Source organism: Uranotaenia lowii, chromosome 2, assembly GCF_029784155.1.
Source record: "Uranotaenia lowii strain MFRU-FL chromosome 2, ASM2978415v1, whole genome shotgun sequence".
NCBI lineage: Eukaryota > Metazoa > Arthropoda > Insecta > Diptera > Culicidae > Uranotaenia > Uranotaenia lowii.
The window spans coordinates 73,208,105-73,226,039 of record NC_073692.1 but is presented as its reverse complement, the minus strand read 5'-3'; positions in this window follow the sequence as shown (position 1 = coordinate 73,226,039).

The window sequence follows — 17,935 nt, the reverse complement described above, 5'->3', positions numbered from 1 at the left end:
AGTTTGTTTTTCTATTTCAACCTTATTTTTCAATTGAGGAATTACAATGTTGGAAACATTTCCGGGTTTCGTTTATAAAGTTGTGTTATAATTACCATTATGATTTGATAACAAATGCCTGGTGAAAAGTGAGATACGCATGAGAATTATGTCAAGAATCGTCGTAAAATAAGGGAATTCTTCCAATTATGTTGTGCCTTGGAACCCGACAGTTTGTTTATGTGTCCGTTTTATAAATCATATTCATGGTTTGAAATTTTTGATATTTACCTAAGTGTTCAATGCTAGAGTTCCAATGGCGGTAAGTTATTGAATGATATAAATTTCTTCGTTATGATTCATATCCATGACGACAGATTGGAATTGTTCGATGTGTACTTTCACAATTATTGAATTTTTGAAAACTGTTTTCTACGTTTGAAAGTCTTTTAATTGAGTATCAAATAGGCAAAATTTTGTTTGTATTTGAATTTTTTTCTTCTAGTAAAAATCTAATTTCAAAATCTTAAAATATCTATTTTTCTAAGGCTCGCAAACAAACAGCTATCCTGATGATACCAAAAAGAAGCAAACGGGTTGTTTAATGTGAAAGATCAACTTTTTTCTTTGTATATGAACATTTATAGTGCTATTTTTATAGTCATTTAATGATAAAATTTTGATATTTAAAAAATAAGGAAATTTCCAAGAGTGAGCCCGTATTAGACAAATAGATAGGAACCCTATCAAATCGTTGACTTTAAAGAAAAAATGGAAATTGGAATAGTGGGAGGGCCTAGAGGAATGTATGAAGGTAAAATTTCATTTGTATTTAAAAGCTTAAACTATTTAGAAATTATAAAACCAAGGTTAAATTGATAAACTAGCATATGTAAATATTATGAAGGTGTTTTGTATCCAAGGATTGAAAAACTCATTCAAACGAGCGACGGAACCTGCATCGCTCCGATTTTTGCTCATGAAAATGCCGTGGAACGCGAATGAGATGTGAGCGAGAATCTCCTGTTCTCACGAATTAATCCCGACCAAAACGAAAACACGAACAAGGTTCCTGATTCCTTTTTACTTTGCTTCCCTCTTCGCACACAAAGTCAAGCATCAACCCGACGATTGCGTAGCAGCGATCTGGTTCGTGAAAACTTTTACCAACCCGCTCATGAGCCGTGTTAGTAATGATATTATTTCTTGCCGTGGAAAAATCCTCGTCCCTTTGCGAAGCTTGAGCTTGAAAAAACACTAACAGCAACAATACTGACGCCAAGCCGTGTTGGCTTTCAATAGCGTTGGCCAACAGAAATTGAAAATAAGAAGAACAGTGTGCATACGGCCGGTACAGCCAATCCATGTTAGTGATGTTATTATTCTTTCCAGGCAATTATGCCGAGCCAAAAGAATACTTTTGCTTCATGCTAGTGGTGTTATTATTGCTTCCTACGGAAGAATGTGCGTCACTTTTTGAAGCTACAAGCTTGAAAGAACATCAATAACATCAACAGCAACAGTGTACGCTTGTGTAGGGCTAGCCTTCAAACGATCGGTGCCCGGACGGTACGGACAGTTTGTCTCTGAAAAGGACAAGCTGAAAGATTTCTTCTTCTTTTGAACTGACGTACTTACTCCCCTAAACAGACAGCAAGCTTGGTATCTAAATTCACGAAGCAAATACGAGTCTCTCGTGATCCCGTTGCTCAGACTCGCTCATGATTATTTTGTAATACGAGCAACAAAGAAACAGCCGTCGTAGAATCGTTTGTGTTGCTATTCGTGATTGTATTGAGCACAAACGAATAGCGAGTCGGCGGCGAAGCATTCTCATGTGCGTTTCGATGAGTGAGCGATTTTTATAGTCCTTGTTTGTATCCTTTATGATAAAAAAAAACTCGTTTCAACTGTCAGAATAGAGACTGATCAATGTTACCCCAAAGCATCAAATTCTGAACAGAGACGAAAACGATTTTTCAATCAAATTTAAAGAGGTCTAATAAATTTCTGCATCCATGTTTTACATTCATATGAGCCCAGTACTGATTTTAAATAATCTGAATGATTATCTGTGGACATTATTTTTTTTAAAAGCCCCAAATTTGTATGGGAAATTCTAAACCTGTGTTATGCGCTTCAGACTAAAATTGATCCTTAGCCTAGTACAAGATCTCATGCCAAATTCTGGCCATATCGGATCACGGAAAGGGGTCGCTCAACGAGCCTGAAGTTTGTATTGGATTTTGAGAGAAGCTTGTAAACCAGCTTTTCATTAATAACTTTGGCTCCCTTCGGCCGTTTTCATTTGAACACAGTTTTTCTAAAATCAAAAACTGTGATGAATATTCCATCCGGAGATTGCGAGTCGAGTTAAGATAAAAATGTTATTATTGAAGCCTAACGAACCTAGAAGAGCTTTTTTAAGGGTGGTATTCATCAATGTTAATGAATTGAGGCGGTCAAACATATTAACGCCTCATTAACTGAGATGAATATCACCCTTAATAAAGTTTGCCCATTTTAGAAGCCTAATAACTTCTCTATCTCAACCCTAATCGAAATGCAGTTTTGGGGATGAAATAATTGTCATAATTTGGGCTCTAAGAAAAACCGTATTCAAAAGAAATAGACCGAATTGAACTGAAGTTATTGATGAAGAACTGGTTTTCATGTTTCTCCCGAACTAAATTTCTTTAAATCTTATACCAACTTCAGGCTTACTGAGCGACCATTTGAGCGATTCATTTTAATCAGCGGCGCATAATTTTTTGCAAAGTCCGGTCATTTGGGTCATTCTAATTATATCCCAGCTGACGGTACATAAAATCATTTCAAAGGTGTTATCAACTGATGAAAACAAATAAAGGTGGGTAAAAAAAGGTGGTTAAAAATCTTCGCCGAAAAAAAAACCGAAATTTGGTATGCTATGAATCAATTTTAATAAAACTCTAATATTTTTTTGGATTTTTTTTATCAAAAATATTTCTGCTAAAAAACTATTTTTCAAGTATGCAGTTTTCTCAAGATATGAAAATTCCCTTTTGCCGTAGAAATAGTTAAAACGGTAGTAATATCAAAAATCGGTATTACCGAGCTATTTTTCTTTACCGAATAGATCATGGTTTTACGTTCTTTATAAACCGGTATTGTCGGCATTGGGAAATAACCATGAAGAATTAACATTAGGGGAAAGTTGGGTACGACGGACACCCTAAGGTAGAATCGCAATAGAAAATCAGATATTGCTTTTTTCATCGCTGTTTTCGCGCAGATGGGCAGTTTATGTTGTTTGCTAACGCATTAACCATTGGCGTCAGTAAATTTCCTTCCTCAAGGCTGTTTTTAAAGAAATCTAAAATATGCTAACAAATTACACTTTTAAAAAATGGTAAAACGGACACTGCCTAGAAAAGGTAGATATTTCCGTAAAAAAAAATTGTGAATTGATTATTTGAGAATGTTTATAAACCAAAACGGAACCAAATGGTCTAAACCCTGTAGCGATGTTGGGTGGTTTTCTGAATTTCGTATTTTATAAGCGCTTCCTTTACCGGATCTACTTTTAACACTTTTAATGGTCTGTTTGAGATGCAGAATGCTTTTTAGCCGATAATTGCTCTTACCAGGGTCTTGTGAAGGCATTTGGAGGATCAGACCGATAAAAAATTAGAAATACCTGGAGGAATCGTTTGTTGCTTAAGTTGGCCAAAATTCGCTGGGTTTACTCCAGGTGGTCAATGAGAAGTCTAATAAACATTCCACCGTTGAAAACTGCTGAAATTTCCGATAATCTAGCGAGTTATGGACAATTTTCTTAGCGAAGAAAATTACATCAAATGGTGCATCTTCAAAGTTTTTGTTTATTTTGTTTACTATAACGATGTAAATCAACAATGGGTCTCAAAAGTGCTGATGCACTAGGCAAACATATTCCCATCATTAGATATTTGCCAAACATCGTAATTTTAGAAATATTGAAAGTGTCCATTTTACCCGCTGTGTCCGTCTTACCCGACTTTCTCCTACTTATTTAAAAAATGCATTTTTTTTTTAAAGACGCACCCACTTAGGGGGCATCCATAAATTACGTAACGCTCCTAGGGGGGGGAGGAAGTAAGCTCTAGCGTTTCGAATTGTGACATAGGGGAGGGGGGAGGTATGCTCATCGTTACGTAACGATTTTTTCCTAAAAAATTTCAGTTTAATCGCAGCTTTTTGATATCATTCAATTTTTGCTAAATGATAAGCAAACTAAAATCAGCTTAAAATTTGTAAGCATTAACAAGATTGAAACTGGTTTGTAACCAATGGATTGTATATCCGTGAAATAACCGTTGGAAAACCGAATATTAGGTACATTTGCCCCCAAGAACTCAATCCAATCTTAGAAATTTTGCTATTTTTTCTCAATTGATTTTGATCATTCCGATCAGCTGTTTTGATTATTCTGACGAATATTACTAAGTGGAGTATATTTTGCATAACAAAATATGCTGCTTGAACAAAATAAAGTAAACAAGGTAGATTACTAGTTAACAAGCACAGAGAAACTCGTAATAAGACAATTAATTTATTTTATCAGAGAGTTATCATCAATGAGTTCTAAGAAGCGATTTGGATGGATAATAATTCCGTTTTTAAGAACGTTTTTTTTATCTTCAAAAATCATGAGAAGATGGGGGGGTAATTTTCAGCGTTACGTAATTTTCATAGGCGGGTATATCGAATCGTTACGATTTGTGACATACGGGGGGGGAGGGGGTCAAAAAAGTGCATTTTTTGCGTTACGTAATTTATGGATGCCGCCTTATTTCATAATTCCAATGTTAATTTGACACTGTGGACTACAATTCGATGTATTTCCTTCAACTTTCAACCGGGATTGTTATAATGAAGGGTGGAATTCTTTCAAGGTAAATGAAATTTCATGCATGGACTGAAATCTGTTAAGATCATTGGTTTTTCTTTCATGCTATGGTGTTGGAGAAAAAGGAAACCAATGTTCTAGATAAGTTGAAAGTTTTAATACTGAAAACGATATCTGTTTGGATTCCTTTTTAAGGATATTACTATGAATAGAAAAATATTGTGTATATGAACTCAAATTATATGAATAATAGATTTGGGTTCATTTTTTAATTTCTCAAACCCTGGGGTCTAAAAAGCTTTGTTTCCATGATCCATGATTATTTGCAAAATGTTTAAGTAACGTTTACATGAGTAAATTTGAACTATTAGGTTTGTGTGGGAAAATTGAATATTTTGTACTGAAAAATCATTATCATTTTTGTTTCTGCTGTAGGACCGACTCTGCTTATGGTTTTTGTGCCAATTTATACATTCATTAGAGTAAATTTTCAGCTGAACAACTTTGCTGTAGGCCGTTACTTCGTATCTTATTAGACAAAAAAAGTTTATAGATAATGTATGGGGCAAGGTTGCCGAAAAAAAATTCTGTGTTTGACGAAAAAAATTCAGACTTTTTGTGACATTACCGAAAAATTCCGTGACGAATTTCTGTGACGCTTTTTCCATAAATTTGATTCAAAAGTCATGGTAGATTGCTTCGCGAGGCACCAGAAATGATGTCTATTGAGTTTATTGTTCATCAATGCCAAAAGACATACCCCTGTTAAATAGCTAATAACTTTTTTGCCTAATAAGATACGAAGTTGCGATCTTCGACAAAGTCGTTCAGCGGAAAATTGCCTGTAGAGAACTTTTAAATTTCCACAAAAACCATGAGACTCGATTCCACAGTAGAAACAAAAACGATGTTGACTTATCAGTAAAAAATACTTAATTTTCCCATACAAACCTAAAAGTGTTTATTTGCTCAAGTAAGCGTTACATAAAAATTCTGCAAAAAATCATGGAGTTTTGAATCAAAACGAAGCTTTTAAGACCTCAGGGTTTGAGAAATTCTTAAATTACCTCAAATCGACTCAGTGTAATGGCCAATTCCCAAATCAATATTGGCAATATTGGTCAGTTACCCTATTGATGTGCACAAGTTGAAACAAAATTTTAAGGATTGGTTGCCGACCAGAGGTGCAGAGATCCCTTCATGTACCATGCAGCGCACGACTTCAAGGCGATTCTTACAGCCCGACGTCAGCCACGAAAGAATCATCTTGCAAAGTTGCAAACTGATCCTTTCTCCCTTACGTACAGAACGTCGAACGTGTCTGCAAATAAAAGTCAACCGCGTGATGACTGCACGTTCCGAAAATTTCAAACGATTCTCCGAAGTTAAGATCACTGCAAACTTGCAAGCCCGAAGATAAAATCCCTTGAGCCGAACAGAAAGAATCATTTCCGAAGATAGCTACAGTCTGCAAGTTGCTTGCTTGCAGCGCCGTGATGCGATGTACGTTTGCAAGCTTGCAAGTTACAGAACGCTAGAATCCTCCTTGTGCGGGTCAAAATGTATGTTCCCCCAACGACGATGTTTGTTTGCAAATTTGCTTGTTACCAAATCCAAACGTTCGTTGGCAGTCGGCTCATTCTTGTCTGGTTTGGTTCGTTCCACCAATCTGAGCCGAGCACGCGGAGGAAATAGTGATACCAAAATGTCAACCATCCTTTCAGTCGTCGTTCGGCAAGGAACGCGTGCGGACTCTTCCCGCATGACGCTCTGAAGGATATGTAGGTGCTTTCGTGCTCGGTTCTTTTCTTACTCATAAGGTTTCGAAAGGGAGTGGTGCCCAAACTAGGGTGATTAAGATGAATCATCACTCATCAGTGGAATCACCCTAGTTTGGGCACCACTCCCTTTCGAAACCTTATAAGTAAGAAACGAACCGAGCACGAAAGCACCAACATATCCTTTAGAGCGTCATGCGGGAAGAGTCCGCCCGCGTTCCTTGCCGAACGACGACTGAAAGGATGGTTGAAATTTTGGTATCACTTTTTTCCTCCGCGCAGGGTTGCCAACATTTATTTTCAAAAATCAGGGAACTTGCGAAATAAAAATCAGGCAAAATCAGGTTACGTAAAAGTAACGGACATTACGCTCAAAGTGATGACCTTTTTTTTTTGGTCATCTCTCCACATTTTCACTCCAATATGTGTTGTGAGCCTACTTAGATGAATAACTCTACTGCATCAAAGCAATCAAAAGATTCCCTTCAATTTTTTTTTGCAATAAGAATTAACGGGAATCTTTCGATTGCTTTGATTCAGCCACATTTTCACTTTTTCACTTCAGCTATGGTACCTACTCCAGTTCCTTACTACCCATTTTTCATGACATTCGCAAAAATCAGGCATATTTTCAAAAATCAGGGAAAATCAATGGCTTATCAGGTTGTCAGGCAGAGCCTCGAAAAATCAGGCAACGTCTGAAAAATCAGGCACATTGGCATCTCTGCCTCCGCGTGCTCGGCTCAGATTGGTGGAACGAACCAAACCAGACAAGAACGAGCCGACTGCCGACGAACGTTTGGATTTGGTAACAAGCAAATTTGCAAACAAACATCGTCGTTGGGGGAACATACATTTTGACCCGCACAAGGAGGATTCTAGCGTTCTGTAACTTGCAAGCTTGCAAACTAGGGTGGTCGGATTTATCGGTTTTTTTCAAATCCGGTATTTCGGTATTTGTAATTTATAAAACCGATAAAACCGGTAAAACCGGTAATTTTTAAAGTATATCGAATTCATGAAAAGGTTTCGACTTATTGCAGTAGTAATGGCATAAAATGCTCAGAATTTATAACGCAATAGATTAAGCTACATTTCCAATGGAAAAAGATGTTGTTGTGTGTATTATTGTCATAAATTTATCAGCATTCGTATGATAAACATAAAATTTATCATCTTCATTTTATTATTATGATTTTGCTGTGAGGTTGCGGAAATTCTAGAAGTTTCATATTATTTTCAACGAATGTTTGTCCTGTACTCTGTAAAACAGTATTCATATTTAAAAACAGATTTTACAGATTTAGTAAAAGTTTATACAGTCTTTCATGGATATTATATGAAATTGGATGTACTTAAACATTTTTCGTTAAAACAATGATTTAACTAATTAATAACGAAACTCAAAACACTTCCACAAAGTTTTTGGTTGATTCACAGAATTACCTACAGATTATTGTTATCTAAAATACGGATGTATTCCGCGCAACCTAGGTCGTGATCGCATTGAGTTTGCCTTCCCAAAAATAAAACGAACAAATAGAAATAAAAATCCATTAAAAACCAGTCAAAATTCAGCAAAAAATATAATTGTTTAGATCTGATCCATACGCTCTTTGTTGCTATAATACTGTTGCAAATTTATTAACACTTTGTTACTGATTCGTCTGGAAAAAGAAAATGCTTCAACAGTGTTAAAAATGAAAACAACAGAGTTCCATCAATTACCTTGAAATTATTGATAAAAAAAACCATACAAACAGTCTACCATGTGTTCAAATACTGATTCTATTGAAACATTTTATGTTATGGAACAAACTAGGAAGTTATAATCAGTTATCAATATTTTTTGGATTTAAATGTCAAGCTTGTGAAAGCCTGGCACCACTTAGGACGATTTTGATAAACTTGGCATGTTTATAGATAAAACATTTTGCAAATTTTACCAAATTCCAGCTTATCAATGAAAAATTCAGTGATTATTGTGAAGCAATCATAAATTTCTTGTAGCTGTATCCTTTTTTCAGTCATTGTACACTTGTACAGTCTTTAGATTTTTTTAGGTTTCATTTTTGACACTTTACCAGCATGATGGCATTCAAGTCTAGAGAGTCTTTAAATGTTATGGAGCGTTAGCTCGATATCTGAACTGAAATGTGTAAAGTTTCATGAAAAAAGCTTTAATTAAAAAAAATTCATCGACAAGTTTTAGCAATAATTAAATCTCACATGCAGTAAGGTTTATTGAGCTTGGATTGTGAAGCTGATTGAGCAAAATTTGAGTATTTGTACTCATAAATATTAGGTTTAAAAACAACATTTAGCTGTGTCAATTTAAGAACAATGCCAAATAATGAAGAAAAATTTACCGGAAATACCGGTTTTTTACCGTCCCAAAAGTCGGTATTCCGGTATTGAGAAATTGGACGGTTTTACCGGTTTTACCGGTTTCGGTAAAACCGGTTAGACCACCCTATTGCAAACGTACATCGCATCACGGCGCTGCAAGCAAGCAACTTGCAGACTGTAGCTATCTTCGGAAATGATACTTTCTGTTCGGCTCAAGGGATTTTATCTTCGGGCTTGCAAGTTTGCAAGTGATCTTAACTTCGGAGAATCGTTTGAAATTTTCGGAACGTGCAGTCATCACGCGGTTGACTTTTATTTGCAGACACGTTCGACGTTCTGTACGTAAGGGAGAAAGAATCAGTTTGCAACTTTGCAAGATGATTCTTTCGTGGCTGACGTCGGGCTGTAAGAATCGGCACTGCATGTAGCGTAAAGGGATCTCTTTGCACCTCTGTTGTCGACAAATCAAAAAGTGCTTCTAAATAAATAGACGATTCGAGAAATATTATTTGCATATGAATTTAGTTTGTTTTTTTGAACACACTATAATAAATAATTTTTAAACATTTTGTGTTTAATAGTTTTTCTTACGGAAAACCGAAAACTTTTTTTTTTATTCAAGATAGTTTTGAATAGAAATCATTCCAATAAACAACGTTTGATGACTGGTTGTCAAGATGAAAAAAAACTCCAAGTGGCTATTCTGTGTAGTATCAAACGAAACCATCCAACGAAGTCTGTAAGCACCCTGTAAAATGCCATGGCTCAACGTGCCTCCTTCTAAACAGTGGCGCTTTGAAAACGATATGTTTCTTATTATTGAATATTTGATACTTTGATGCTTTTGAGTTCCTCGTAGAATCTATTGATACATTGTTCGGGACGAATAAGATTCTAAATAATAGCGAAACATTGATTGTACGAAAGTGATAAATAATATCCAAATCGAAATACAAATTATAAGAGCGAAACCTCATTCGACTATTAACTAAGAGCCTTCGGCTCATCACCCAAAGTACGTGATAATTTCGGCAAACTTACGTACCCATATCGTATAAGCTCAATTCCGGGGGTTGAATTTCCAACGGAGTCGTAAATTAATTAAATCGAATCGTTTTTCATGGTTAGGCCTCTCCGGGAAAGACGCGTGCCCTTTTTCGCGTGTGCTACTCCCCATAATACGTGGCGTGAATAATTTATTGGACCCCCCCGTCGTCGTTGTTGTGTTTTTCATATGAACGCGGATTTTCGTCACCACTCAAATGCTGGATATCATTCTCAAGTGTTGTACGTGTATGTGAAGGCACGAAATTGTGGTCGCCTGGTAAGGTTAAATCCATCACCCTAAGTCTACCCGAAATATCCCTTCCCGAAATGATTCAGACCCTTGCATGATGTGATTCAACATAACGACAACAACAAGCACCCCGAAAGAAAGACGCCTCACTTGCGGTGGCTCAAGGATGATACAATTCGCACACACGTTTGGTCTGGGTTGACTCTTTACACGAGAGAGATAGGAAGATTAGAGGATTCTGCTCGGTACAGCTGAGGCAGAATTTGCCATGCAAAGGCCGCTTTTAAAAATGATTATTCCGAAGAAATTAATGGGGGTATGGTTGCTGAAAATATAATTCAGCGCCGTATTTCCATTCATTTTAAATTTAAACGGTTTACAATTGGGGGATGAAAATTTGTAAGGAAAATTTAGCTGCTCAGGAAAAGTAATATACTTTTGTTAAAGAGATTAGGGGAAAGGTTTCCTAAATGGGCCTATCGGTTTAAATGACCCTACAGCCGTTTGACGAAATGGCTGACAAGAAAACAAATCTTATCAATGCATTTTGAGGGTAATACGTTTGGCACATAAGGCAAGAAAGAATTTTATGAAATAACTAGCTGACCCGGTAAACTTCGTTTTACCCGTTACTTAATAAATCGTTGGAAAATGTTTGCAATTCTTTAAATTCTTCGTGCTCGTGAATCAGTTTTCATGAAAATCGTCTTCAAGTTGTTCGAGTTTTGTCCCGTTTCTAGTAGCTCCTTTCCATAAAAAGTAATAATCTCGAAACTATTATACAAACCATCTTTGGCCCGAAAACCCTCGAATACCAAATTTCACTTAATTCCGACCGACCATTTATACGTGATGGTGTTACAAAGAAAACGCCTCCATTTTTATATATAAGATTAACTCAAAAAAATTTAAAAATTCATATAAGGTTTTGATACCTTTTAATGTAATATTTTGACTTTTGAAAATTATACGTAGAGAAGCTCAAAACAAAAAGTTGGGTAGTTTTTGTTTCTTATTCAAATGAACCATAGAAGTTAAAAAAATTTAAGCTTTTATGATAGTTTCATAATGAGGAAAAAGTGGAATAAGAGAATGTTTTTGTTTGTCCCCATCATGTTTGTAAAATGCCGCCAACCTAAAATAACAGGTTAAATAGAATAAATATATGATTTTTATCACTAAAACTTCAAATCTAAGCTCTAGATCTTCGATTATCGAGAGATCTTCGATTATCTTAAAAGCAAATCGAAGATCTCAACACAGATTTGATAAAATTTATTTTAGGAATGAAATTCCTCTATATGATGGCAACCCTAAATTTTGTTTATTCCATAAAGTTATAAAAGACATAGATTTTTATAAAACTTCAGCTTTTTCGTATGAAAGTTATCAGTTTCTAGCATTTCCAATGAAATTATACGGAAGTATTGCCAGAAAAACAGAAATTTTACTTTAAACATAAATAGGCGCCTTTAGCCCGCACGGTTTGAAGTTCGGCAATTTTGACAACAGTTATAATAAAATCAATTTCTCAAAAACGGAAGAAGATTTCAACAAAAAAAAATTACTCCAACGTATAAAAAACAGATGGCTGCTCATGTGTATATAGTTTTTGTACACATATTCGATGTAATATTTGATTAAATCAGTATTCTGCTTAATAGACGCATATAGACCTCTCCTCCCCTAATATTTTTAGTATCCGAATCTTATCGAATAAAAGCTGGAGTTCGTTTTTTAAGGTTTTTCCATTTTTGGTTTTTGGTTTTTTGTAAAGTTTTCAACAAGGGAACCGACTGTTGTACTGTTTGTAGATTTCAACAAAATTATGTAAATTACATATGTAGGTTGTTGATTTTTCATCAATAGTTAAAACCACTAGTCAATCTAAGAAATGAGTATCAACACGTGAAAAGGATCTATCTCCAAAAGTAAACAAAAACCATTTTCAGTACCTCACGATAGGCCAACATTTGCACTACTTAAGGTAAACGCCTTTTGAGGAAATAATATTCCGTTACATTAAAAACTCAATTTGAGTTAAGGATCTATAAACATTCTAAAACCAGAACTGCCATCACATGGATATGCACCGTTTACTCCGGAACAATTTTTCGCTACTACTCTGCAAAAAAACTCAAAATAATCAATTCGACTCTATATTCAACATAAAAACATAGTTACAAATAAATGCGAGCTTATAACTAAAGCTAAATATAAGAAAATAGCAAAGGGTGTATAAACAGGCTAGACAAAATATTAAGTGAGGTATAATCGTTTATTTACCGTTTAATTAGCGATTTAAATTAGGTTGTATTTTTTTCAAACGCGTTTCTCTCAACTCGTCATATATGTATGATAAATCCTTTTCATGTGTTTGTACAGATATCTTCATGGATATTGTAGTTCGTATGTTTCTATGGCGACCATCAAAAATTGTTCTATTCAGATACTGAAAAATAGACTGACATGGAAAATGAAGAAAACAAAATCACATTCTTCGATCTTGTATGACCTGACTGTCTTTTTAACTCGTTGAAAAGCATGTTTTATGGGGCCAGTATAATGTAGTCGCGATGTCGGCTTAAGTTATTTCGAAGATTTGTAAGATCTAAAAGTAGTCAAATATAAAACCATCAGAGTCAAAAGGGTTACATAAAAGATAGTTCGAGAAAACATGCTTTGAATATTTTGTGTTTGTACATTTTTTGATAAATGTTGGTTTTTCCTCACTTACAAGTATGTAAAAAGTTTTCAAAAATCTAATAATTGCACCGAATATTGCTTAAAATATCATCAACTCAAAATTGATAATTTTTGCAACTTATTCTCCTAGGTTAAGGTTGCCATAATTTTTTCAGCACGTACCCGAGCTATTTTATCTAAAAACTGGCATTTGATTTCAAAATTGTCAACCAAAAATACGGGTAATATACGGGCAAACTTTTTTAAAACTCAGTAATTACTGATCAACCAAAATCGAGAAAAAAAAATTGAAAAAAAATTCTATCAAAACTTTTCAACAGGTTCTTATTTGTATTTTAGACTTCCATAAAACCTTTCATTAATTTTTTTAAAGCTTGTTCTAAAAACTTCGATTAAAAAAAACAATTTGTCTTTTTTGTTCAATAAGATTCAAGATGTTCAATAAGATGTTCAAATACGATTGATAAATCTGAGTAAAATTTGGGGTTTTTTCAATGAAACCGGACCAAATCCGACTTATCCCAAATTTTGCAAATATCCGGGCAAACCCATATAAAACCGGGCAAGCTTACCCTAGGTTGGACGAAGAAAAGTTTCTGAAGGTGTTCCATGTGATTTGTAGACAAAAATGATTCAACAACTATTATTTTGCAAGAACACAAAGTAGGGGAAATAAGGGCATAATGGCCACCTTAAGGAAGACGCTAATTTAACACGGCAGAAAACGCTCACCGTGCTCCGAATAATTGTGCTCTGTTCGCCCCGAGTCAACAAGTTAAAATAAAAACGTGTGTTAAAATTGATTATAGTGAAAAACCAAAAATTTAATGATCGTGAAATTGAGGAACAACGTGTTTATCATGTTGCAGTGCGTTTATTATAGATTAAGATTATTTAACGATTATAAAAGCTTATTTTTCAGTGCTCAAAAGTTATAATATTTTTGTCACTTGAGAAGCAAGTTTGTTTTTCTAAAATATTTCTGTGAAAATGATAAGGAGATTTCTTTTATGCTGGAAAATTAATACCATAGGAAGTACGGAACTAATCCTCATGAAAATTTATTTAAGAAAAACCGTACTTTTGTAGAAAAGTGCTGATTATGCCCCAGGTGCTCTTTATGCCCTTATCTCCCCTACAGCTTTTTACAGTTCATGAACCCAGAAAATGGAAATATTCGATAGGTGTTTCGTTATTATACATTTTTTGTTAAAAATAAATGTAAAAAATATTTTTTAAAAGTGAATTTTGAATGCAGTAGTCACCATTCTATTAATGTTTGCTTTCATTATTATGAAACAATACATTTTTTTTAAAATTATTTTGAACCATAAACAAAAAATAAAAAAAATATTTTTGATATTGGACTGAGTTACATTTTTGTAATATTGATAGATTACCGGCTTTTCAGTCAATTTTTGTAATCAAAACGATTGTTGTTGACAGTAGCAGACGTTTCGGCTATTTGTTGTAAAAAATTTAAACATAACGAATTTTATTTGGTTATGAAATTGTACCTTATAAATTAAAAACTTAAAAATAGTCTTGAAAATATGTCTTTAAATTCAAATTATTTGAAAATTTTTGATTTCCGTAATATATGAGATTGGATTTTATCAACTTTTCAAAGAAAATAAAAAGAAAATTAAAGGTTCACTTCTACATAAAATGTTCAATAAGATTGTACACAGATTGTTATTTTGTGATAAATTCCCAAGCTTTCTTCCAGTACTCACATCTACAAACATTGAAATCTGTAGAATTGCTTCCCCACATACCAAATTTTCTCAGCAATCTGAATCTGTTGTTGTATTTTGTCGAAACGTAATGTTATTGACCTTATATGCCCAGAATCGGGAAATAAACTTCCAAATTCTTCACAAATATAAGAGTTGCTTCCTATGAAATGTTGGCTAAGATAGAAGGAAAACGTAATATTTTTATATGCACTCTTATTTCTTAAAATGTTTCTTTTTAATTTGGCTGTGTTTTTAACCCCTGATAAGATAGAGCATTTTCGAACATGACGATGATTTTATTAAGTTACTTTTAATGGAAAACAGCAGTATAAGAGCATGTAAGTAGATTGAAATTTTATTGTTTGCTTATAAGAGTATCGTAAATCCACTTATGGCAGTGAAATAGGGTTATTTGCCCAACTTTAGGCGATGGGTTTTTTAAAACCATTTATTTTTCATTGAAAAACTTAAAATACTGTTTGGGCAGACCATTACGGACGAAAAGAAAAATCAACTTGTCTTGTAATCGACTAGAACGGAAGAGATCATTTATTTATATTCAACTCATAATTACAGTTTTTCCCGCGAAAAACTGCAACATTTTTAATGTAAAAGATCAAACTGGCAACACTTTTTACATACATAACGCACAAACGGTTGAAGGGGGATAACGTGGTTTTCAGCTTAAGGTGACCAATTTTGTTGAGAACCAACAAATACTTTTAATTTTATTGAACTACATGACAGTTCTGATAAACCTCTTTCAGGAAATACAATTGTAGCGACCTACTGTAGCATATTTAACGAAAAATATTTCATGTTATGCCATTTTTCATGTCTGATCCTACTGTTCTAAGATTAGTTCTAGGACTTGTACTCAAATTTAGTCATAGGTCTAAAGAAGGATTTGGTATCGAATAACTTTGGTTGTATGATAACTTTCGACTCTTTTTCCTCATAAAATTCGCAGATCTGTTTTACTGTGTGAAAAATTAAAATTTTCAAATTTTGGCTACAGATAGCTTTGAATTGTAGCGTGGATGGAATTAAAGCAATTAAAGAACCAAAAAACCTTCATTTTCATTTTTTTTTTAATTAAAAAGAACAATGTCATGCTTTAAGGCATTTTATTGGTCGTGTTACCCATACTTGGGTTACGGTTTGGCAAATGTGTTTATGAGCACAACTACAGAATAAATTCAAAATAAAAGGTCTAAAAACTTGACACTTGTTCAAGCGATTCAAGAATCGATAAGAATGAAAAAAAAAATTATCTGGAGTCATTTTGGTTCTTTGATTGCTTTAAACCCATGCACATTCCAATTCAAAACAAACTTGAAAGCAATCGCAATTTGAAAATTGTGACTTTTTCACAGTAAAATTTGAATGAATTTGAAACAGCTAGTTTTATTTAGATGTGTAATTAATTCTGAAAAATTGCACTTCATAACATAGCGCATCTTTTATTTATATTCGTTGTTGATTGAAAATCTTTATCCAAAGTTCACTTTTTTGTTGATTGAATATATTTTTTGTTACATAATATCATCATATTGCAGAATTGAAAAAAATATACCAACAAATGAAGAGTCCAAAAGAGTTTCAACAAATTAAAAGTTTAAAACTTGCACTATTAAGAAAATTCAAAAACATTCAAGACACATGTTTAATATTTCTTGAAGATCTTATAATTTTATTATGAAAAAAGTGTCGAAAAAGTGGCCGTTTTTCAAAACCAGGACCTGTGTAACTTTTAAACTTAATTTTTCTGAGTCGCCGCTATATGAAAGTTTCTTTTTTACACCCTAAGCTTCTATTTGAAGCTTGAGCTCCCAGAAGCCCAGACATAGTACATAGAATTTTGAGCCACCATGATGTACATTGTTCTCAATAATTTTAAGCAGCATGTTTAAATTTTTCCCTTGATTTAAGGAAAAAAATATATTTTTAGTTTTTTACTTCAGTTCCATTACAATCTCATATCAACTTGTGTGTAAACAGAATAAAATACTTCATCTCCAAAGCTGTTCCCAAGGTTCATCAGTTAACTCCATAAATCTGTGTCTTCACGCCTTTCTTGCCAATGATGTCGGTATTGTACAGTCAGGGGGATGAAGCTTTTCATTCGCGAATTTTACTTTCGCCTATCTTCTGGCCACGGTTTAGCTAAAAATAGAACCCGGCTCCAGTTGGAGGTGGTTCCGTTGTTAAGATAAACACCCACACCAGCGAGAAATGAGCAGACAAAAAGGAGAAAGCAAAAGTAGGAACCATTCCCGTTACTTCCGTTAGCAGGATGTCTAACCTCGACTGAGTCCGCACAGTTGTTGGTGCGGATAAATAGGTCGTGTGGGCTTGAATCGGGGCGCGTCACGTCGTCGTCTCCACCGTGGCGCAACCATGAATACGCAAGCCGGACACCTTACGTCCTACGCCTGAAGTGGGGGAAGCCGGATGCTGGCTGGAAGCCATGTGGGTGAGGGTAAACGCTTTCCCCATTCTGGCCTTGTGGATGGTTCCGGATGTATGACTGCCACCGGCTGTTTTGCGATGGTAGGCGAGAAAAAAACGAAAGCAATTATGGAGTCGTCGAGACGCCGCCGCCTGCCGCTAGTTGAAGAATGTAAGATAATATATTCCAAACTAGGGAAAAATAATTAACTCTCTGTCCGTTGCTTTCGGATTACTATTGGGTCATCTCACAGAACCGAAATCTTCAAAGATTAAAACAAAGCAAAATAGTTAAACCATAGAATTTTAGAGATTAAGGTACAGATATGTAAACCCTTCAAAATGATAACATGAACTTTGTCCAATGATTCCTTTTAAATCATTAGATAGAAAATTTTGATTGTAATGATTCGTTATCACAGCCAATTAAAAAAAGACATACACCGTCTTAACCGGACAACATAAGAGCAGCATTTAACACGCGGTACCGAGATAAGAATCGAACCCATTACTCAGGTTTATTTTTCAATATTGCGATTTTGAACAAATGATCTACGAAAGTTTTGAAAGCAGATAAATTTCAATACTTTGCTGTCAGCAATATTCAAACGACAGAGTACAGCTTTCAAGGAATAATGATTGGACATGATACGGGAAAATATACGAATAAAATCTTGACCACCCTCGACACCCTAAGTCGAACCTAATTAAGATTCTGCTCTTCTATACTGAATTTTGTTTAAGAAAACTGGTATCAATTTATGGT